At 43.1% G+C, this 23720-nt stretch overlaps 1 protein-coding gene across 14 annotated transcripts in view; it reads right to left on the reverse strand.

The window, feature by feature from the left end:
* The window catches only part of PITPNM2 (phosphatidylinositol transfer protein membrane associated 2), a 197565-nt gene that overhangs the window by 150602 nt on the left and 23243 nt on the right, over window positions 1–23720 (reverse strand). Inside the window, exons 3-4 of one of the 14 annotated variants that reach the window (XM_039505372.1) lie at window positions 22323–22438; window positions 17358–17503 (exon numbers count right to left, since the gene is read on the reverse strand). The exons of 12 other annotated variants lie outside the window; for them this stretch is intronic. The gene's annotated coding sequence lies outside the window, so the exon portion shown is untranslated. The remainder of the gene's footprint in view (window positions 1–17357; window positions 17504–22322; window positions 22439–23720) is intronic. One more of the 14 variants, XM_039505373.1, reaches the window with a different exon arrangement.

Consider the following 23720-nt stretch of genomic DNA (forward strand, 5'->3'; position numbering starts at 1 on the left):
CTTCAAACAGCTCCTTGGAGCTTACTTTTATTTCTCTTAGAAATTTACAGATTTACACTTGTAAACAATTTAGTTTAAGAATTAAACTAAATCTCTGAAGCAGGTAGTGGGCCAAATTACCCATTCATAAAAACAGATAATTTGTATTAATTTAAGCTATTAAACATCAACAGTAATTCTAGAATTAGTCAGGGTCAGATATTCTAGTCCGGCCAGTATACTTAGCAATTCTTTTTACGAATAGCAGTGACAGGGTTTAAGCAGGCAGTGCTGTCATTCAGGAAAGAAACAGTGCTCTATGTGTAATAATGTATACGTTTTTTAAAAAGCCATCTAAAACACAGCAGTTTATTAGGGTGAACATCAAAACAGAGACGTTTTACCTTTTGATAAATAATGAAAAATGCAGCAGCACTGTGTCTAGAAGATTTCATGGACGGCTTCTTGTTAACATCTAAGGGAAATTGTTCTGAATGCTCACTAGCTGCTGCATCATTCAGGGGCCTTGCACATTCGCTGTCACCTGAACCTCACAGCTAATTAGCTCTTTTCTAGTCTGGAAAGGGTAGTTCAGGGAGAGAAGACTTGAGAAAATATACCAGATGTATCATTACTTCAGCCACTCAAAGACATCAAGTAATCCTTCAACCTCCATACTGTGAATTATTACCCTATGGAGCTTAGGCAATAATATTTTCCACCACCAAAACCAACCTATCATGCCAGAAGTCAGGAAAAACACAGCCTTAAAACAGAAGTAAAATGACTGAACTGACAACTGGACAGACAATCTGAGAAAATAGGACTTCTATACTACAGTAAATCTTAGATCCTGCCATAGAGATCTAAGTCTCTCATTGACTGACACAGAAGGGCAGACCAACTATTATTATTATTTGTATTATCATCGCGCCCCAAGAGCCCCAGTCATAGACCAAGATCCCATTGTACTAGGTGCTGTACAAACAGAACAAAAAGATGATCCCTGCCCCAAAGAGTTTGCAATCTAAGTATAAGATAAGAGACACAGCAGACAGGGCAGTGTAAGGAAACTACGAGAGCATGTCAGCATGACCTCCGCTCATCAGGAGCCTAACCACTGTCCATTTTTTTTGTTAGCATTGTGGCAAAGGGGAGTCTTCCTCCAACATACTGGATACAACTTGAAATAATGTGTGAGACCCATAGGCTGAAAAGCTTGGACCTACACAGTCCCAGCCCCGGAGAGCTTACAGCAAGAAGCCTGCAACTCATTAACTCATTAACTTCAGAACAGGGAATTGTGGGTGCTTAGCATCTCTCAGCATGAGTATGTTATTCTCATACTCATTGCATTTGGGCAACTCAAAGCTTATTGCAAATGTCTGTGTGTGCGTGTTTGTGCTGGGGAGCATAAGCGACAACAGAGCAGAGCACTGATTTTGACAGAGGTGACCAAGAGTCCAAAGATTAAATTGAAGACAAGCTGTAGCCAATTTGAATAAAAAACACCGCAGATGGAATAGCAGGGCATTGGTCCAGACTAAGGCTTCTATTGACCACTCCTCTCATGTCATGTTTGTAATTGTTTACAAAAGCTGACTGCTTGAAACCATGAACAAATGATGTACATTTTATCCTGCCCTACAGCTGTAAAGGTCATATTTAGCCTTCTTGTCGGCGGGAGAAATATTGTGTTAAACAGAGCAGCACACCATCTATTCTAGGTTTAAGTAATGATACTATCACACAAGCTTTCTCATACAATCCTTTGATTTACAGCCTTATATGTACATTTTCCAGGGTTTGTTCACTTTTGTTTTACGTAAAATGCCAATATCCTGCAGAGTCTTGCAATATTGACCGCAAATGATGCTTAATAATGCATTACACTGCCATAGAAATTTGCATCCAAAAATCTCACATCAGAAGATAGACAGGATAAGAATCATTTGTGGAACAAAAGTATTGTTTTCCATGGCCAGATTTTTTCCAGAAGTGGAGTCGTATACACTTTATGAACAGGTTATTTTTATTTATTTGTAAGCCTTTCCATGGTGCTCATGCACTTGTAATATCCGAGTATCTATTGTCACCTTTGTGCAGTTTAAAAGGAGAGAGAACAAAAGCAAGGGATTACCCTATAAAACCAACCTAGAAAGCCTTCTACATGCTTAAATCTTCAGCACAGAAATATAAGCACAACTTCAATAAGAGCTCCAGTCACGGCTTCAGACCCTAATGGGTTCATATCAGTAATTAAGGCTTCACCCTGACTTGATAAATACACTATAACATATTGATCAAGAGCAGATTACAACAATATATGCATTCACTCCTTCCTTAGTATTTTGACAGCTCCCCCTAGACACTTCTGTCAATATATATAATCTCACATAGTCCATGTCGCATAGCAGGGCTTCTCAACAGCTTGCCAAGGCCTCAAAGCCATAACAACAGTCTCTTTTAGGCACGGTTTTATTATCCAAACTTAACCAAAAAACAGTTCCTCAGCTCACCCTTTGCATCTCAAGCTTTCACTGCCTCCCCTCCCAAGGGATGTTGGCAGTCCTGCTTCCAGCAGCTTCCTGTCTCTCTCTGGTTCACTCTCCCTCATCCAGTTTCTTCTCACTCGAACTCCCTCAAACCCCTTATAGCAACAAGTGCAGTCCCGTCTTAAGTGGTCCAACGGGGACCACCTGCTCTGGCAAAGGGGAGCTGGACCTAGTTCAGTTATAGGGGCCAACCACTGTGTGACATACCCTCCCACTCCCCTTCAGAAAAGCCTGCCTCTTTCACATGCAGGTTTTTACACTGGCCTGTGGGGCCCTATCTGGGCTGCTCTGACCCCTAATCCAAAACACAAAGTCTCTATGTGAACTCATACATATAAATGTATTTATATTTATCTCCATATTCCCCAAGTTCCCCACAGGCCTTAACACCAGTCAGACAATTCATATACTCACCAGGGATAGTCTATAGAATCTTATCCTCTCTGGGGTTTTGAGGTCTCTGTATGCAGAGTCTCTACTCCCCCTTCATGCTCAGGCAACCTCTCTCTTCCTGAGCAGCCGGATGTCCTGCAGCCCGCTGCTCTCTCTCTTTCTCGTCCAACGATTTGTAGCTAACATTCTGTGGCCTCCAGTCATTCCAGGAGCTCTCCAGTCCTCAGGACGGGAGCCATAAAACAGGTGTCCCTGTTTCCGTTTCCGCAAAAGACCACTGTTTTTGCCCTTGGCCTCTGACCTGGCCTCCAGCACGCTGACGAAGCTCTGTCTGGGTCCCTACTGTATCCCACTCACTCAGCTTCAGCCTCTAAACCCCCACTATACTCTGTCCTCCATTCTCTATCTGGAGCCTAGCCAACTCCTGCTATAGCAGTAAGCACTGCTGATTCTCACTCTCTGCCTCCATCCGAACCAGGCTAATTGCTGTTCCAGTTCTACTGAATGATTGATAATCTTCTGCTGGGAGGCTGAAATCATCTTACCCATCTTTGGGCTGCCATCTGTAGTACCTTCAAAAGCTTTTCCAGGATGACTTGGTCTATGATTTTCTTTACTGAGCTGATTTGGGGGCACGGCCACCAAGCTGTGAGGTCCTGTAATTTCTGAGCTACTGCCCAGGCTCATATCCCATGCGGGAAGGGTTCAAGCCAGCATTGGTGCATATGCACCTCCGGAGTCAGTCCCAATCTAAGATGGCAGCCTTCACCACAGGATAGGAGCCTTCCTGCTCATCACTTACAGCTCAATAGGCTGCCTGTACCTCACCAGTCAGGAACGAAGGAGCTATATGGGCTGCCCAAATTGATTCCTACCAGCACGCGCCACTCTCTCAAAAGGTCTGGAGGAAAGCCTCAGGGTCATCTTCTGGCCCTAGCTTTGCCAGGCCAGAGATTAGCCAGCCCAAGCTTCCCTCTCCAGCACCAACCACATTCCACTGAGACCCTGGGTCCAGCAGCTTCTGCAGCCACTACTATTGCTGGAACTGGGCCTCTTGCCTCCGAATCCTGCCTATTGTTGCTTCTGCAGGCTCTCCATCAGCTACCAGAGCATAGTCTGTGTTTGCTGCTGCTGTTCCTGCTGCCACTGTAATGGGGCTGTCTGCTGCCACGCCATCACCAGTAGACGATCACCTTCTCCATGTCCCTTAAACATTCAAATGAGGTGGGGGTCAGTCAATCTTAGAGGGAAACAAAGTCCCTTTCTTTCCTTTCATCAACAATCCTCATTCTCCCTTGGAATCAGAAGCTGACTGAGGAGCCTGAATTATCCATTGTGGGTCACATGACAGGGCTTCTCATCAGCTTACGGAAGCCTCAATGACACACCCAGAGTCTCCTTTTAGGCAGGTTTTTATGGTCCAAACTTAAACAACCAACCAAAACAAACAGTTTCTCAGCTTACACTTTGTATCTCAAGCTTTCACTGCCTCCCCTCCCAGGGCACTCGAAGTCCTGCTTGCAAGCAGCTTCTTGCTTTTGGTTCACTCTCCCTCAGCAAGTTCCTTCTCACAGCCAACCCTACATTGGAACATTGGGAACTCCCTCAAACCCTTTAGAGCCACAGCTGCAACCCCACCCCCTTAATTAGCCCAGCTAGGAGCACCTGCTCTGGCACAGGAACGCTGAATCTACTTCAGTTACAGGAGCCAGCCACCCTGTGACAGTCCAATTAAAGAGATCATAAAAACCAAATCATGTGCTATAACCACAGCTACAAGCTTTTAAGTGCTCCAATAGGCATGTGAAAGACGTACAAACACAGTTTGAATACAATGACGATGTCATACTAAGAACAACTCTGGGAAATTGGGAGGGTGGGTTTTTAAGCATCTTGGGGGGGAGGGAAGTTATTCATGAGCTTCTTAGTTTCACTGCAAATGGAGGAGAAGTTTTGACAGTAGAGCTTTCCAATTGTCATGCGCATTTTGGAATCTACTCAAGCTCCTGACTTGACAAACTGGAGTGGGAATTCTCAAACAAACAAACAAACACACACACACACCACAATGTGCAACATATAGCACAGTTTTCCCAAATGCACAGGGCTTCTCAAAGTAGAAGGGAAAAAATAGAGTTAATGAACTACTTCCCTTTTCTGCCCTCAACCCACCGCCAATGGGCTGTGACAAGCACCACAAAAGAGCACTTTTCAGAGGCTTGTCCCAGTATCTCAGTTGTGTAGGTTTCTTCTCCCTCCTTTCCCCCACCATGCTGTGGCAAAAAATGAGTCGACACCACAGGTTCAACTGCACGACAAGCTGTGCGTAGGTGAAATTCACAGTGTGATGATTGCTACTGGAAGTGCAAATCCAAGTGGGTGAATATTGGCATGAACTGTGCTGTATGTAACTAAGATTAGGACTAGCAATATGGAGAATCCATAACATCCTCTGCAGCCTGGGTAGCTCAATACATCTCTAGCCCAAACATGCTGTAATTACAGGAGGAGGGAGCAAAATACAGATGGCCTTCCTCCCCTATTTCCATCAGAAGAGGTGCCAGTGCTAAATCTCCATTATTCATCCTTCTGAAACAACAACTCATAGGCTTTTAGTGCTGGATATAGGATAGCAGGTTCCCAATGTGTCCAACACAAGGCAGAATAATTTTAAGTCCTGGAGATGGTTTACAATTTGTTACAGTCAGTGGTTCTCAAACTTTTTCAGACTGTGGACCAACCAATTCTAAAGAGAGGAAGATTTTTAAAGGCACCAACTCAACTCCCAGACTTTCATCCCTTGCCCTGAAGCAGCTTCTGTGCTTGATTATATAAAGAAATAATGCTAGGCAGTATTCAAGATGACCAGAGTAAAACAAACTCACTTTACTGTGCAGAGCAGAAGGTGCCATCTGCCCCTCAATTATTTTTCCCCTTTATCCATACTTTATTTCCTGTGAGCGCAATGGTAGAGTTTTATTGGTTCTGAACCTCCTCTTGTAGCCTACTGCACTGCAAAACGTCATCACGGATGAACTTATCCCAAAAGGGATATGAAGCAGCCATGCAGGACACAAAGGTGCACTTGGAAAAAAATTTATTTTAATTTGTCAAGAAAGCCTCTAGAAGCCCTGATGGTGAAAAGAGTTCTAGGCTGGGCTATAGCTAAGAGGCAGCATAACTTGAAAACCAATGTGACAGAGCAGTTCTGCAAACCACCTGGAAGTGTTACACTAACCCCAGTGTGAAAACAATGGACAGTGCAATACAGGAGACCTTTTCTAGGTTACAATCCAGAAATGGACTGTGACCTTTCATTCAGTTACATACTCTTGAAACAAAACCTTTCCTGTGCTGCCCACGGACTCTCAGCTACAGCAAAAAAAAAAAAAAGAAAAAATTAAATGACATTCTTTTTAAAAGAGTTCACCCAAGATTTTCTCAGGGAGATCGTGTCTTCACTGAGTGTAGCACCACAGATAATCTACCAGTGTTATTACTCTAAATTCTTCCCCAACCTCAATACCCAATTTCATTCCTCCTGACATTTCCTGATGGAATCAAGTCAGGATTCTCAAACTGAGCCCATCAACCCCACTCCGGAAAGCAACGCACTCCAAAAGGGTGCACACAACAGAATTCAGGGCCTCATATTCAAAAAGAAAGTGTTTCTGCTCCTTCTCCCCTGTTGATGTTCATAAGGGTCTTTTCAGTTATCTTCTCTTGTGCCAACTGACCACACATGGAAACAGTGACGATGACTGAACACAAAGCTCTACCAAAAGCACAGAGTAAACTAAGAGATTTAGAGGTTACTTGTAATGACAGAAGGTCCAAAGATTCCTGGCAAAACAAGTTTAAGAAGGTGTCCCTTTAAGCTGACTGGACGGGCAGCTGTTGAACAATGCAACATATTTTCCCTCAGAATCACCTGCTCTGGGAGTGCCTCAGAGTGAGAGTGGTCTCCAAGTCCCTCAATCTCTGACGGTTTCTACCTGCTCAGTAGGGTTGCCAACATTGCATTTCAAAAATACAGGACAAACCCATGGGCCACATAGGAATAATGGAGGGATGGCCAGGCCAAACTTGAGTGGTGGTTGGCATTGCAACCCTGTGCCCCAGGTCAAGCTGCCAACCAGAAGTATTTCTCGGATTGAAGTACTGAATAAAAGGCGTCCCATACTGATTTAACACAAGATGGGCAATTTTTTATGTAAATAAGGGTCATCTCTTATAATACGGAACTGCTGGCAACCCTACTGCTCAGGCTGTTCTCTGCCAGGTCCATTTCTCTCCCTCACTTGCAGAGAGCCAAACACCACCTAGAACAACACTACTTGCTTCCCTTATGGGCAGTCTGGCCATTTGTTTCAGGCCGAGCACGGAGTGCTGATGATTGGACTAACTGAGGCAAGAGAGTATGCCAGCAGTGTAGGTTTCACCCTGCCAGCAGGCTGGAGGAAGTGGAGAGGAATACAAAGGAAAGGTGCAGGTTCAGAGAGGGCAAGGAAGACAATGAGGGGGAAAGAAGGACAAGGAAATCCAAGAGTCCTTCCAGCCCAGTCTTCCTCTCATCATGAGAATCTCATTAGTCCCTTGGACTCTGCCAGGGACTTATCACACTGAGCCCCTAGCATTCCAATCCATGGCACTGAGAGAGAGAGAGAGAGACACAACATATCTATTACAAACCTCAACTCTCTGTGTCCAGTATCTCAAGTCATGACACCAGCTCACGATGCCTCGCAGGCATCGGATCCCATTGACAGAGCAGAACTCTAGAGCCCTTCAAAATACGTGGGCTAATTTCTCACACGAGTAACATTGCTCACACGCTAGCTCCACTGAACTTTTATTGCTTCGCACCTCTTTGTACAGCCATCTTCCTCCTGGGAGTCCTACCAAGGCTTCACAGTCAATTGCAATGAAATGAGAAACTGGATGTGATGCAATTTAAAAAATTTCGCCCAATAAATGTCAGCAATCACAACTGTCAAATAAATAGTCAAGATGTACTCTGCTTTGAAACAGAGAGGAAAAAACACATCATTTGTCCAGATACCCATGTCTACAAACTGCCCACACCACTGAGCTGGCAAGAGATGTTTATAGCCCATAAGATGCTCGAGCCTAGATGGGAAAGAAATTGATCTCTCTGCCTCCTCATTTCAGGCACATGATATTTCAGAGAGGGAAGAGTGGTCTATTTCAAGGCTGAACTGTGATTATGTAGACAGCACCTAGCATATTGTGGGAGCCACAAGAACACAGATAATAAATCATGAAAAGAAGGTTTGGGTTTTTTAAAATGAATTATAGAAAGACCTTTATGTGAAAAACAAGCACACCACTTTTTTATACTGAAATTTCACTTTCAGCACATTCCACTTAGCCATCCCTTACTGAGCCAAAAACAACAAGGCACAAGGGACTTGGTCAATGAGCAGTAAACAGGAAATATGAAGATGCGCATAGTGTTTAAAGCACAAACGGTACACTCACCTTTGCATTTTGCAGAAGGTCATACACTGGGTGTTTATATTTAATGTATAAAATTATATTTGACTCAGCATTGGATACAGTATGTGCAGGAGCCTTGATTTCAAGATTCTCTAGGGAGCGATCAAGTTTCTGCATACATTTCCCCTCCCCTTCAACAGAGAAATAAAACAACATTTTCCATTTCTACAGCGATTTACATCTGAGGATCTCAAAGTGCTTCACAAAAAGTACCACATAAATAGATACTGACACTCATTCTACAAGCGATCTACTGAGGCACAAGGAGGTTAAGCAACTTGCCCACAGTCACATAGCAAGTCAGTGGTAGTTCCCATAACAGAGCCCAGGTCTACTACTCACTCCAAAACCCCAGATCTCAACACTAGAAATACTGTCTCCCCTAACAAGCAGGTTTTTTATCCTGCATTGTTCCAGTGTATTCACATCTTAAAAATATTAGCGTTACTCATGAGTAATTTGAGGAAAACCAATATGCTGCCACTATATGGTGGTGGAATTTATGCAGATCATCATCAAAGAACAGGACTGTGCATCTCTGTCAACTATCAGCACCATTTTAGCCTTTAACTCAAAGAACCCAGAGGCATGTGTGTTCCAATTGCATTATTCTGCCCAAATAAAACTATTTTTTCCTTTTCTAAGATATGAAACGACAGCATTATTACAGTCACAACCACAGTGATTTAATAATTTAAACAAAGGCACGTACAAGAGGAGCATGTTAAGAAGTGTTTCATTACTGCTAGAAACTGGATTTCTGATCCCTGAAACTACAAGTGCTATTGAAAATTATATGCCAAAAATACTTAGTTCAAAACTACAATTTAATCATATAAAATACTGTAACAGCGCTGTAAAAACCACTGACATCTTTTTACATGAAATAAAGCTCTCGGAGTTAATGAGTTATCAGATAGTATATGATTCCCACCAGTGGAAATGGATTACTCACAAAATAGGATTTACAATGCAAACAGTGAATTAAGAAGCTGTACACACCTTACTCTTCCTCATCCATCTTAAGCCAAGACTCTCTTACCAACTCGGCCAATGTCTGAGGCTGGAGACTGAAAGAATACCCCACTTGCTCAACGCCTATCCGTAAGACAGGGATGATACTATTTACAGGGCTATTTTAGGATTTAATTAAACTACACGGAGACAGCACCAGGTACATGCAGGTGCTTTAAAAACTCTAGACCTGGCTGTGGAGATAAGTTATTATAGTAAAGAAATTTTGGCACTCTCAGCTATAGCCGAAATCTAGTTATTAGCCAAGATCAATGACTAACAGGTTATTACTTAACATTTAATTATACACCCATAAACATAAGCTTAGAGCAAGAGCATATAAGCATGTCTCTTTAGATCTACATTTATTGTTCTAATAGTCCCATTAAGAATTTAAAAAATAATTTTGTATTCATTGTAATAGCACCGAACATGATTTATTTATCTGGCATTAACATCAGTATCGTTTTATTTCCATAGGACTTTTACTGTTTCCATATTAATTAAATTATACCTACAAAACACAACATTAATAAAAAACCATTAATTTTAACTGGACAGTTGTAATATTTTATATATTTAAAATCAGTAAGATTATTTTCAAGTAACAAAGCAAAATTTCTAGAACTAGTTATTTTCTCCCAACCTATCAAACAGAAATGTTTTTAGAAAAAGGGGAAGAGGATAGGGTGGGGGGAGAAACCTTAGTATTACAGTACTAACAGTTGCCTTAGATCAGATGAATTTTGCTCATATCCCAAGTAGACAGAGAGAGAGCAATGCAGCTCTTAGCATACAACACAACATATAACCTATGTATTTTTCTTTTAATGCAGTTTTGCAACTAAAAACAAGTTGGAGACTGGAGCATGTGACCAGCCAGCCTTCTGCAAACCACTGATAACTTCTCTGTGGACCATGATGCTGGAATATCTGTACTAGATCATAATGAAGACTCTGCCCCTGCCAAGTTTCAAACTTCAGCCATGTTTATAGTGTTATAATAAAAACTCTTCTGTAACATTATCTTTAAACAGGCAGTACCAGGAGACCATTAGAACACTCAAAATGGTAACATTTTAGCACTTAACAGAGAGTAACCAAGGCTGGAGGACATACCATTACTACATGAGTAGAGGAGATGTGATCATACACCCAACATTGTCAATTTCAGTGAACTATAAGGGGCTACTTAGAAAAAGTATTCACTGAAAGCATATGCTTTGCCTAAACATTGTGTAGCTGTTTCTTCCCCTTCTGCCACATTATGAAATGAACATCAAAATGTTGTCTGAACAAGACGCCATTTTACCTCACTTGATGAATCTGCTTGTACTTTGATATCAAGTTTTCAGTTGCTGTGGTAGAGCTGGGTAGTATGTTTCTTTCTCAGAATCTTTGGTATGTAAATGGATACAGACATTTTAGTATCTCTTCCCCTCCTCACCCCACTTTAAATGTATGTCTATGTAAGCTGGACTGAAGTGAAAACAGCAGACAATTTGAATGGAAGCGAAGGAATTAAATTAACAACAGATCTTTAAAGTCATTAGAGGCTACACTAATGGGTCACTCAAGGATATGGAGGTTACTCATCTGTAACTGCAGGTTCTTCGAGATGCATGGTATCTATCTGTATTCCACGTCGAATACGCATGCACACTATGCGCTTCAGCCCAGAATTCTTGCAAACAGTGTCCATTGGCCCACACATGCACCATCGCTCTCCCATGCTTCCAACAGAGGGCATAAAGGATGGTGCAGGCTGACGCCTCTCCAGTTTCCCATTCTTACTGCAGTGTAATGAACCTGCAGCAGAGAGGATGGAGAGCGGGTAGTGGAATACAGATAGGAACCATACATCTTTAAGGACCTCCAGATACAAGTAAGTAACCTTCATTTCTTCTTCGAGCAATGGTCCTTAGGTGTATTCCACACGTGAGAGATTAACAAGCAGTAGTCAAACAGGTGGTGAAAGGACGCAGAAGTAATGGCTGATCGTAGTACTGCTGTCCCCACAGCCGTATCAACAGCTGATGATTGTACCAGGGTGTACTGTCCCGTGAAAGTATGCAAAGAGCTCCAAGTGGCTGCCCTACACATCTCTACTGTAGGTACGTCTCTCAGAGATGCAGCTTGCCCCCTGGTGAAATGAGCCTTTGCTCTTTCTAGGGAGATGAGGGGTGGGGAACTAGGTGGTAACAAAGGAAAATACAACCCAAGATCCATTTTGAAAGTCTCTGCACTATATAGGTTGACCTCTTGATCACTCTGCTATGGAAATAAATATTCAGATGTCTTTCTACTGTCCTTTGCTCGTTGCAAATAAAAGGCCAAAGACCTCCGAATGTTCAGAGAATGTAGTCGTCTCTCCTCTTCCAAGGCATGTGGTTTAGGGAAAAAATACAGATAAGTGGATGATCTGACTCGTGAAACTCAGAAACTCCCTTGGGTATGAATCTGGGGTGGAGACATAGCAAGACCATTTCCTTACAGAAAGGTAGTATTCGGTGGGCCCAATAGGAGTGGGTAATGCAGGTAGGGGACAGCATATATGTCTTCCAGGGAGATGTATGTCTCTGACCATCCTAGAGTATGAGGAGGGTCTATTGATGGAGCCAGAGTCTGTCTGGTCACCATGGCAGTCTGCTCCCTCTGGGGCTGCGTCATTAACCGGTACCACCTCAGTTCCAAAGTGGATGGAAGCACCAGGAGCTGTCTATCCCATGTCTTTACCACCAGAGCCAGTGCTGGAACTGTCAGATCTGTACCCTTCTGCACCATCTTTTTCTGTTGAGAAGATTTAGTTGGGCCTAAGACCTTAGTGCCCAAACACACTGGCTCTCCTGACTATGGCGAGGTTGGGGAGGGATCTCTCCTCTTTGGGACAGTCTTAGACATGGATGACTTGTCCTTATGTCTATGAGAGCATCCTTACTCTCCTCTGAAGCCTTCTCTGTAGGCTTAACAGACAGCCTCCATTCCCAAGCTCATGCTCGGAGGAGCGCTGCCTGCTTGTTGAGACCATGTATGAGGGGAGGGGGAGAGTGGTTCCTAGCTTGCATCTGACTGGGGCTTCATTGACTTCTCCACGAAGTGTTTTCTGAGTCTCAGTTCCTACCCTCACAAGTTCTGGGGAGAGGGAAAGACTGGCAGATGCTGCACTTGGAGGAAACATGAGCCTCCGAAGAAGCAGAAGCAGTGTTGATGTTTGTCACTAACAGAAAAGGAGCAAGGCCAGAAAACACAGTTTTTGAACCTTAGGACTCTGGGCATAATCCCAGACTTCCTGGGGGGAAAAGCTATCTATGTATCTATGCTATACTATAAAAACTACTATAAACTAAGCTATATATATTTCTTAAAGGAATGACATAGCAAAAAGGAACTGAGGACACTGAAGAGTCTAACTCAGACCATGTGACAGTGAGAAGGAAATTGAGAGGTATTGGCCTGCATCGCCCTTTCTACCGTTGGTTTGGCACACGAGGAGAGCTACAGCGCATGCATGGGCCAATGGACACTACTTGAAAGAAATTCCAGACTCAGGCGCATGGTGTGCATGCATCTCGCACGTGTGGAATACAGATAGAGACCATCACTCAAAGAAAAAATTAATCCATCTGAAAGCTTCCATGCACTACAATAAAGTACATTTTTTTTTGTAAAGACTTATTTATAGAAGGTATAAGTCAACTTAATTGGCAAAAGTACCATTTAATTTAGCTTAGCTCTCAACAAGTCTTCCTCATAGGATTTTGTATTTGTATGCAACAGATGTTAGGATCAGGGCTGGTTCAAGAAAATTTGGCAGGTTTCTGCAGAGCCATTCATTTCAATCCAAAGCTGCAGAATCAAGTAGTCAGTGAGCTATATGTTTCCACTCACCTGCCTCAATCCCCTCTTCTATAACAGATGGAGGGTGTGGGGAGATGTTTCACAGATGAGGGAAGTCAATAGGTAGCATGTCCAGAACTGATGTGGTTATTTGTGGAGGGACATATAGGGTTATTGGCTGGATGCTTTCCATTGAAGAGAAGGAGGGGGCAATTATGAGAGGCTGGCCTATGAGGCAGATACCCCAATCCCCTACAGGGCTCTCACTTGGCATGAACCCACTCAACCCCAAGTCAAGTGGCAAGACAGCAGAAAACATCATACTAGCATTTCAACATGTCCCTGGTGAGATGGGGCATCCCATGACTTGAGGCCACTGTTGGCTGCAGGTTTAGCAAAAATGTGAGAGACTGGTTTCTCTTGGAATATTACTACTTTAAAAAAATATATGAAAAAAGATGTATTGCTACATTCTACAGCAAGGGTCCCAAGCACTGCAGCTTATACTACCCGGTATGTTTTTTCATTGGTATAATTTAATTAATATTGAGATAGAGGGAACCTCTTATGGAAATAGGCATGGAGGGGGTTGGGTTTTTTTTTTCCCCGTTTATAAAAAGGGAATGATTCCGAGAACACAATCAAGTGAAATAAGTTCCCTAAATTATATACATTTTTCTGACACAGTCGCATGCCCAAACAACATCCTCATTTTGCAGTGATCACATATTTGCTAAAAGTGTGTTTCTAGATGTTTAGGGAAGCAGATGTATGTCTAATGCCAACTGTAAAGGTTCTGTTTTTATAATCCTCTGTACAATAAGAGTTAGAGATGGGGCCAAACCTGGGGCCAGACACCTCAGAACTTGGGACAAGTCTCGATCCAGACAAAAGCTTTTTATCTTAGCCTTTATCTCTACTCACAGCCATGATGACGACCTAGGGTTAAGTGCAGCCGTCTAGCGAGACAATGGGTAACGCATGGAGTACTCCAGGAAAAGAAGTACAGATCCCACCAACACAAAGCGAGCATAAATCTAAACCAGGATTGTATGCAGCCCGCGGTAACCCTGGATCATATTACTGCTTCCCTCTTTCCCACCTTCTGAACTTCCTGTTTAAAAAAAATAAAAAACAACAGCACAAAGAGCACAAGCACTTTCACTACAAGCTTACTATTTTACTACAGGTACGCTGGATTAATGTTCATTTTTGTTTCTGTTCATTTTCAAGCCAAGCAGGAGTTTAGTCATGTGAGGTGGTAGTGCCCTTTATTCCTATGGACTTGAGTGGGAGCCAGCAGCCCTCAGCAACTCACAGCACTGGGCTCTGTATTCACAGTAAAATGGCTGGTGTACGGTCAATTTTAAAGTTGCCTCAACTGCCCACAATGTGAGAATGCTGTATCCCAGTGACTCAGCCCACCCAAAACAAACAAAAACAACTGAATTTGTTAAAGACTGAGACATGCACAAAACAAAAACCACACCCTCCCATCCCAGGGAGTTCCCCCCCCCCCCCCAGCCCCCCCCTGAAAAAACAAACACATCTATCTCACGCCTCCACACCCCTCTGTCAAATTCTAACTCCCACTTGAATCCAAAGGGTGGGGGTTAATCATTGATTCAAGATGGCAGATATGTCACCTGCCTCAATCCCCTCTTCTATAACAGATGGAGGGTGTGGGGAGATGTTTCACAGATGAGGGAAGTCAATAGGTATGACTGGGGATTCAAGAGAAATGCCACATGAGTCTGCCTCCACAGGTCAGGGGAAACAGCCATGAGTAAAGGGGAAGTGGTTGAAAATACATCTGAGGGAAGATCTCAGTGCAAAAAGTCGTAAAAGGGCTGTGAGAGAGATCTTACAATCAATGCCTGACCTCTGTTGACAACTCTCACAATTTTATCACAAGTCTTGTAACATCTGGCATTTTTCTTAAGAGGCTTAGCTTCTGGAGTCATGTTATTACACTGCACAACAATCTCAGCTTTCATTTTAAAATGTTGTTTCTTATCCTCATGATTGCTGAGAAAACATTGAAAAAAAATGAGATACCTAAAACTCAACCCAAAAAGGCAAATAAAATTTTTTTTACCCTTTTTAAAATCCTCAATCTTTTGGGGCCAGCATTCTACCAGTGCCATTCTATTTTCTTCAATAGTAATCCAATACTTAGTCTATCTACTTGTGAATCTGCTATGATTTTAATTAATGCACCATTTCACATGGACACAATGTGACAAACCTACTGAGCAAAATTCAGATGTGTTTTAACTTCTCTGTGGTCAAAAGTGGTACATCAGGGGGCTCTCTGTCCACAAATCCTATAAATTCATTGCAAACACGACCACAGTGAATGCTACAGCTAAAGGATTTATGGGCACTTTAAGCATCCTCTTTTTCTGGAAATAGACAAGGGCACATTTTTCAAAAGTGACTTAAGGGTCTTAAGACACTTTTGAAAATTTTGCCCTTTGTCTAATTCGATGCCATATAACATTTCCAGCCATCCCAGAAGAAAGACAGGAGGCAATGGAATGGATGTGGTTTACTTGCCGCACCTTTATTCTCTTAACATATCTGGGAGTACCCAGCAACAAATTGTACAGTACAGGTCATCTCCCATCCCCTAACCATTTCCACAAATCCCCAGCCTGGCCCCAGCCATCTGGTTGCTGGGACCCCATTGTCCCCCATTATAGGAGGTATAAGGGGCTAGAAAAGGAGGGGGTCAGCTCTTCGCTGAACCAGATGGAGTCCCAACCCCCACCTTCCTCAAGCTAGAAAAAAAAGAGGGGGGGTATTTTCATATACAAAATGGACATGAAAAAAGTCTGCAAACTAAATGTCTTGTCTATCCTTATGCTCCAATTCATGGTCCCACTGGAGCTAGTGAGCCCATGCACAGGAGTAGAGATTAGAGCAGCAGAAACGCTCAAGATTAGGTTCTAGAACCTATCACTCTCACTAAGAGCTCCCTCCCACCATAAAGGAGTACACATTTTCCATTTGGAGTTAAGGAAGCTAACAAAATAAGTATGAAAATTAAAGGGGGGTGGGGAGAGAAAACAGACCATAAGAACATGAGAACAGCCATACTGGGTCAGACCAGCAGTCCATCTAGCCGAGTATAATCTCTCTTCCAACAGTGGCCAGTGCCAGATGCATTCCTTGTCGTCCAGTTCCAGCTTCTGGCAGTTTTTTCCACTGTTTATACTAGCCAATGGCACTTTCTGTAGTGTTCTAGCAAAATCCTGCAAAAGCTTGCCCACTTGAATTCCCTTACAGTGCATGCACTCACATACGCACAAGGAAACACTGCCCCCTAAATCAGCAAGGTATTTCTTTTGCAAGCCAGTTGCTTTGCATGCCCAGAGAATTATTTCACCAAAAATGTGAAAAGCATTTTCCTCACCATGGAGAATTATTTGTATGTCCAGCAGTACTCACCTTGAAATGAATAATCTGATACAGGGCTTTGGAGCTGTGCTCCGACTCCGCTCCAGCTCCAGGCAAAAACCTGTAGCTCCACTGCTCCGGAGCTGCTCCGCGCTCCGCTCCAAAGCCCTGATCTGATCTAGTGTAAGAGGTCAAGAACACTTTAAAAAAAGAAGTTGCTAACTAGATCTTGACCAGATATAGCTGTTGCCATCTAAAGTGCCAAGAACCCATAGCTTAATGAGTTCCCAATTACACAGCTACCCTATACAACAAAAATCAGCATTTCAAGAGCTGAATTGAACCAGTACTCTGAAATTTCAATCAGTTACAACCAGGTCTCATTTTTTCCTAACGATTTCTTCTCCAAATATTGCCAATAGGCTCTGAACCAAAATAATCACTTTATGAATTAATGACACCATTTTTCAGAAGTGCTGGGTATCTACAACTCCCACAAAAGGAACTGGGAGACGCTACTGACCAGAACTTCTTAAATGTCCACAGTACTTGTCCAAGTTTTCAATTTGTGCTAAACCTGCAAATACAGGAGGTTGTTTTGCTGGGTTTTTATTTTTGGTTGCGGAGACGGGGAGATTTAAGACAACTGTTATTTACCTTTCTGTAGTGGTTGGTATTGTTTTTTGCCTTCAGTATTGTCTATGCCTTCTAATTTCCACAGCAGGACTAAATTCTGGAAACAGGGCAGGTAGAAGCTATTGTGTCTTTGGTTTCTAACCTCGTATACTTCAGCCACGACAGTTCTAGAAGGCAGTGAGGAAAAGGAAAACTTGGCATCTCAATAATAGACACAGTCACTTCTCTAAAACCTGGTTCGAGATTACATGTCTCAGAACATCGTTTCTTAAGGAGGAGGGATATCAGAGTATATCGCTCTATTGGTCTTTCAACATGCAAAGTGTAAATCTGTTGCAGAGGATACAGCCCAGCTGACTTCCATGTACGTGACTAGTTCTAAATGTGTTCCTTTAAAATGGATATGCTCTGAACCGATTAACCTTTCCCTGGTGCCACTTGTGACAATGTACCCTCCAGACTGCAAGTGCATGTTACACTCTTCCCTTATGAAAGGGTACTATCTAATTTCATAGGGATGGAACCAAACTGGTCCTATAGAATTTAACAAAAAATTAGATCCCTTTTATCGTATCCCAGGGAAACAATTCTCTCTAGGTCTTTTCCTTAAAGGTTTGCTCATCAGGTCTTACTTTTAAAGAAACTGGGCCAAATCATCCCGGCTGTAACTTCAATGACGTCAATGGAGTTACAGCAGGGATAAAACTGGGCCATTATTTTTATGTCCATGAATTATGTGCCCACTAAGAACAAAATCAGGTTAAGTGAGAGTATCTAAAACCTATCCTGCAGAGATAAATTAACATCTATATGTGGAATGTATTTCACCAATTCTATTTCCTGCTGCGCATTTAGAGCTATATACATTTTATGTCAAATTTGACTTCTGTAGCACTGAGCTACAATGCAAGACTAAAGTGACAAGCGGCATTCACACTTTATATCCTGTTTTGATAAAGAAAAGTACCAAGAAAATCTTTACCAGGAAAAGGTCTTTAAAGAAAACTGCAAATGTCAAACAAAAAGCACCACCATGAACAAATACTGACACACAGAATTCCCAGTAATTGTCGGTTACTTTAAAGAGATGAGTAAGTGAAGTAATATATTTTATTGGATCAACTTCTGTTGGTGGAAAAGAAGAGTTCTGTGTAGCTCAAAAGTGTGTACCTTCCACCACCAGAAGTTGGTCTCAAAAAAGATATTTTACCTGACCTACCTTGCCTCTTTCATATCCTGGGACCAACACAGAGACACTTGCAGTGCTGTAGCCAATATAAACATCACACTCTGCATATCAGCCAGTAACAAAGCCCAATAGCCTTGTTGTGATCCCTTGTCTCTTAGTAAATCCTAACAGGATTAAATATAAATATCAAAACTAACAACATGAAATGGTAGTTTAAACACCAACGATATTCTCCTGTGAATACTCATTACCAGAAAGTCTCAAACACCGACACAGAAGAGGGAGACAAAAACCAGGCAGATAGATGAAACAGGCATTTACTTGGATAACAAAAACAAATAAATCATGGCTCAGCACAAGAGAGTTTCTATCTACTAGTAAAAACCAGCATAGGTTTTCAAAACACAAAATTGTACAGCTCTCATATAATGCATTCCCCCTGCACCCCCTACCCCATTCTCTACAGCATTATATATTGCTGACTATCTAAGGCAGAGTACTGGACTAAACTGACCACAGGATGTGTACAACCTGATAAGATCTATAACCAAAATTTTCCAAAACTCCATATTCAAAGGTCTGACTGGCAGATGTTAATGCATTTGAGTAAATTTACTCATGTGGTAATGTCACTATGGGCATGGTTAGAGTTACTCACATGCATAAATATTTGCAGAATTATATCCTTATGCTTTTAAGGATAAATGGCTTATTTTTCAGAAGCATCCATATATGCCAGTGAGGTCAGCAGGAGCTGCAGGTGCTCATCACCTTCGGAAAATCAAGTCACTTTTCTTTAGGTGCCTAGTTTAGACTATTTCTGGCCCCATGTCCCTAGATGAAGCTCTGGCCAGAAAGGAATGGTCTTATTTGGGATGGTCTTTTTTCCATTGTTTCCCCATAATATTAATAATATTTTCCCTACAACAACCCAGAACTGTTCAATTTAATTCCCACCCCCGCCTCCCAGCCTTGGAATCAAAATAACTTAAGCTGGAAAATGTGCAACCTCCCTAAGCCTTTATTTACAAAATCACAAACCACAAGGGAAGGATCTGGCCAAGTTTTGCAGCTGGAATGGGAATGGCAGAAGAGAGCATGCTCTAGTTTTTGCAACTGTGACATTTTACATATTGGGGAGGGGATGATACGAATCTGTGGAAAGGGTGGAATCAGAGGCCCCAATCCTGTAATCAGATCCCCACAGGTATATTTTTATGACCACTGGGTCCCACTGAAATCAGTAGGGCTTTGTACGTGCAGATCTGATTGCAAAACTAGGGCCTGACATGCTTTTGGGGGGAGTTGTTTGTTGACTTTTTTATTGTTATCTGTAAAAGAGAGGTGCAGATGTCTGTTTTCATGTTCTTAAATGTTTGATTGTAATGAGTTCTATAATTATCTCACCCTCCAAACACAAGTATGACAAAGGTGCAAAATAAATAAATAAATAAATAAATAAAAATACAACCACCCCTAAACAAAATTCACAATAGAACATCAGCCAAAAATTAAGAAATGAGAGAGAGAGACACACACACACACAGATGAAAAAGTTCACATTTATAGAGAGTTACACCAGTAACAGGAAACTACTGTCAGTTGATGTTGCGGTTAGAACCACACCAGTGTCGTCAGCTCTTTCCTCCCCGTTACACTGGGTGTCCAAACAGCTCATCACGCCTAGTGCTTTTACTGCGACAATGAGAAGGGGGGGAAAAGTTTAACACACCCTTATTTCCACTGGAGATTTAAAAACATCAGTGCAGGCCGAAGTCACAGTCTTTTAAAGAGAAACACCCTGTACCTGATTGCTCACCTCTGCTGAGAACTAATACCATAACCAACTCAAGTTGCTCATAATCCACTTCCCTTACCACAAGTTATCCACACTCGCGTCTCTCCTATTACCGACTCCTTTCTCCTCTCCTGTCACTGTAACTCAACAGCTGCTGTGCTAACATGCACCACCTTTAAATGCTTTTAAAATTGCTGTTCTCTCCTATCTCGCTCAGCTGCATCTCCCCACACAGTCCGGTTCTCTGTCTTTTGGAGAGTGGCTGTAGCCCAGCTCTCTGAAGAGTTAGATCAAGGTGATAACACTCCTCGTAAAATGGCTTGCGATATTTCATATAAAAGATTCTACATAAAAATAGATTGTGTTGTATTGATCCGTTCATCCGTCTTTAGAGTCTTCTTCTAAAGTGGCCTACAATTCTCATGCTATGGGTGATGCTCAGACCACTTTCCTCAGACCACATAGCTCTAAGACTCTTGCTTAGTACAGCACATGCCAAGGTTAGATTCAGCCCGTTTACTCCCACATAGAGGCCCAGGGCTCTACAGGGGAAAACTTGCTGCAGGGTTGGTTCAGGCAACTCAACTCAGCTGTTCACACCTGCTTTACTGGCAGCTTAGGGCAACAGTGCAGCCCAAAGAAGTAGCGGTGCAGGCTGGAAAAGGGGGCACAACCAGGATATATGGGGAGGAGTCAATTCAGGTGCAATTTATACTTCCCTTTGCGGGGTGGTTCTATGCATTGTTGTTTTAAGACATGTGAATTGCCCAGAGGGGGCATCCACTCCCCCAGAGTACAAGAGCCCTGCCTCCAATTAGCCCTTAATGCACCACCACCACCTCACTCCTGCTGCCCCTTTCCACATAATCCCCCACTCCTGGTCTGTCACCCCTCCACACTCCCTTCATGTGCACCAGCTCCCAACCGCCCTCTCACCCAACGGAGCTAGAGACAGAGACTAACCAACATGAGTATGAGGGAGGGGAACATTCACGTTTCCTCCCCTCTGAGGCTCAGGGAAGGGTGGAAAGGCAATGAGGAAATTCTGTCCCTCAGAACAGGTAGGAGCAAGGGAGCAGGGGGACAGGTTAGGCTGCTGGTGCAGCAGGCACTCTGTACCAGCAACCTCTGTCGCCTAGCACAGGTGCTGCCTCTCAGCTGGCTTCTTCCAGCCTCTATGAGGGGCTCAAGCCCCATCACAGGTCCTGGAGGCATCACACACGGACATCCAGCCTGTACACCCACAGGGCCAGCTCTGTCCTTGTGAATCAAGCCCAGTTCTTGTATTTTCATTATAATGCCCCCATGGATGTGGGATATGGTTTCTCTCGGGTGCCGACCCTGTAAGGTGCTGAGGGCAGGGGGGTGGAAGACCCTCAGCACCTCAGAGGAGCAGCCTTAAGGGAGCTCCCTCACTCTCTCTCTCCCCCCCCCCCACACACACATTATTTGCTCTGTTTGGCAGTCTGGTCACAAGTCCCTCAGGGACTGAACAGCAGAACTCTGGCACAGGGACAATGGTAGAGCACAGTAGGAAAATTACCCAGTGCCTGCATCCAACGGCTCCTAGTTCTGGCCAATGCCATTTAGACCTTTGTTTTCATGAGTGCCGCATTCACCATCAAATTTTAAAGCCAATTTTATTCCCTTATGTACTTAACCTGCCGAGACAGACATTCCTCGCTCCTTTCAGCTTCCTAGCGACCCGCACTGCACAGCTTCATTTTGCTGCGTGTAAAGGTAGCATTTCCTTGTTCTCCGAGTAACTGACGACCAATTTTGTGTCTGTTTTACAGAGAAACACTCAGCCCTCTTGATGCATTAATCCCTTCAGGAGAGTGAAAAGCATGGGGCTAAGTCCACAGGGCAAAGTTAACCCTGAAAATGGGATGAGACTGCATTTGCCTTCCTTTGCTTGTCATTAGTTTACAGAGTCACATTCTTCTCCATTACACAGCCCAGAGGGGAGCAAAGGAGCAGGAACTCGGACATAAAGTACCTTAAACCCACGGGAAGTGAGAGCAGAGCCTGTTCCTGCCCTTCCGTCAAGCAAGTGGAGGCCCTTCTATGCCTCCACCACACAGCGGCGGCTCAGGGAAGGTTCTTCTCAGGGTCCTGTGGATAGGAGTGAAAATTTGTGCTGCTAAGAGCATTAGCCCTGCTGTTAAGCTGCTAACAGTGGTATTTACTCCCAGAGAGACCGTCCATGGTTCCTACTGCACGGCTGCAATAGGGAGAGAGACTCCAATGGCAGCATGGCTCCCTCAGGAGAGAAGCTGGGTCCCAGAGAGGCTCAAGCCTTCTGCAGGGTTAGGAACAGTTACCATACCAGTACCTGGGCCCACAGACTTTCTGGGGAGTATCAGGCGGAGATGCTCCAAGGTGAATGCTGCTCCATTTCCTGGGCTCTCTGTCCCTCTCCCTGGGTTTTATGCCACTACAATACTAAGGGTACCACGTGGCCCATCATCTTCAGTGACTTCTGCTAGGGGCACCCAAGTGCTAGTTCAAGGCCAGATTACACTTTCACTCGCAACTGTGAACATTCAGAATAACTACAATGCCTTGAGCGTGTGAATCCAGAATCACTGAAAGCAACTTGTACTCCTCAGCCTGGGTACTCTCACAACTATACTTGTCCATCCTGTGCCTGCTTCCAGCTGCTCTTGAACTGAAGGTCAGCAGCCCCGAATTTTAGTCTACAACAGCAGAATGCAAGACTGCAGCACCCTAGATATCATTCCAAAGGGAAACTTTGACTGGAGATAAAAATTAAACCATTTTTGGTACAAATTTTAATGGGTTCAGGGGGAATGGGGTAAGGGAAGTGAGAAAATACAACAGATTCAAACAGAAGAGTCATGAATAGTAAAAAGGGTATGCTGAGGCCACACCTACTTTCAGGTAAATTAGCTGCAGAACCCCTGTTCATTTGCTAGTTCCATAAGCAGTTTTAGATAGGGTGACCAGATAGCAAGTGTGAAAAATCAGGACAGGGGGTGGGAGGTAATAGGAGCCCACATAAAAAAAAGCCCCAAATATCGGGACTGTCCCTATAAAATTGGGACATCTGGTCACCCTCGTTTTAGAAATATGAGTCAGGACAGCAAAACTAACATGAAGGACGTTTATTGAAAATCACCAAATATTTAAAATAAACATTAAAGGAACACACCACAAGGTTAAATCACAATGTAATTACAATGTACTATGTCATTACAAAAAACAAAAACATCTCTTGATATCTTTAATTATCCAAACAGAAAAAAAATTCCAACTTCTCACCATTTGTGCTGTTTGTATGGGGGGGGGGGAGTATGCATTTCTGTCAGCTTGGAAAATGAACATGAGCCTGTCAATTTCTACTTGCTTTCTGGATTACTTGCACTAAAACAAT

The sequence above is a fragment of the Mauremys reevesii genome, linkage group 18 (assembly GCF_016161935.1).
Source record: "Mauremys reevesii isolate NIE-2019 linkage group 18, ASM1616193v1, whole genome shotgun sequence".
In the NCBI taxonomy this organism is placed as follows: Eukaryota; Metazoa; Chordata; order Testudines; family Geoemydidae; genus Mauremys; species Mauremys reevesii.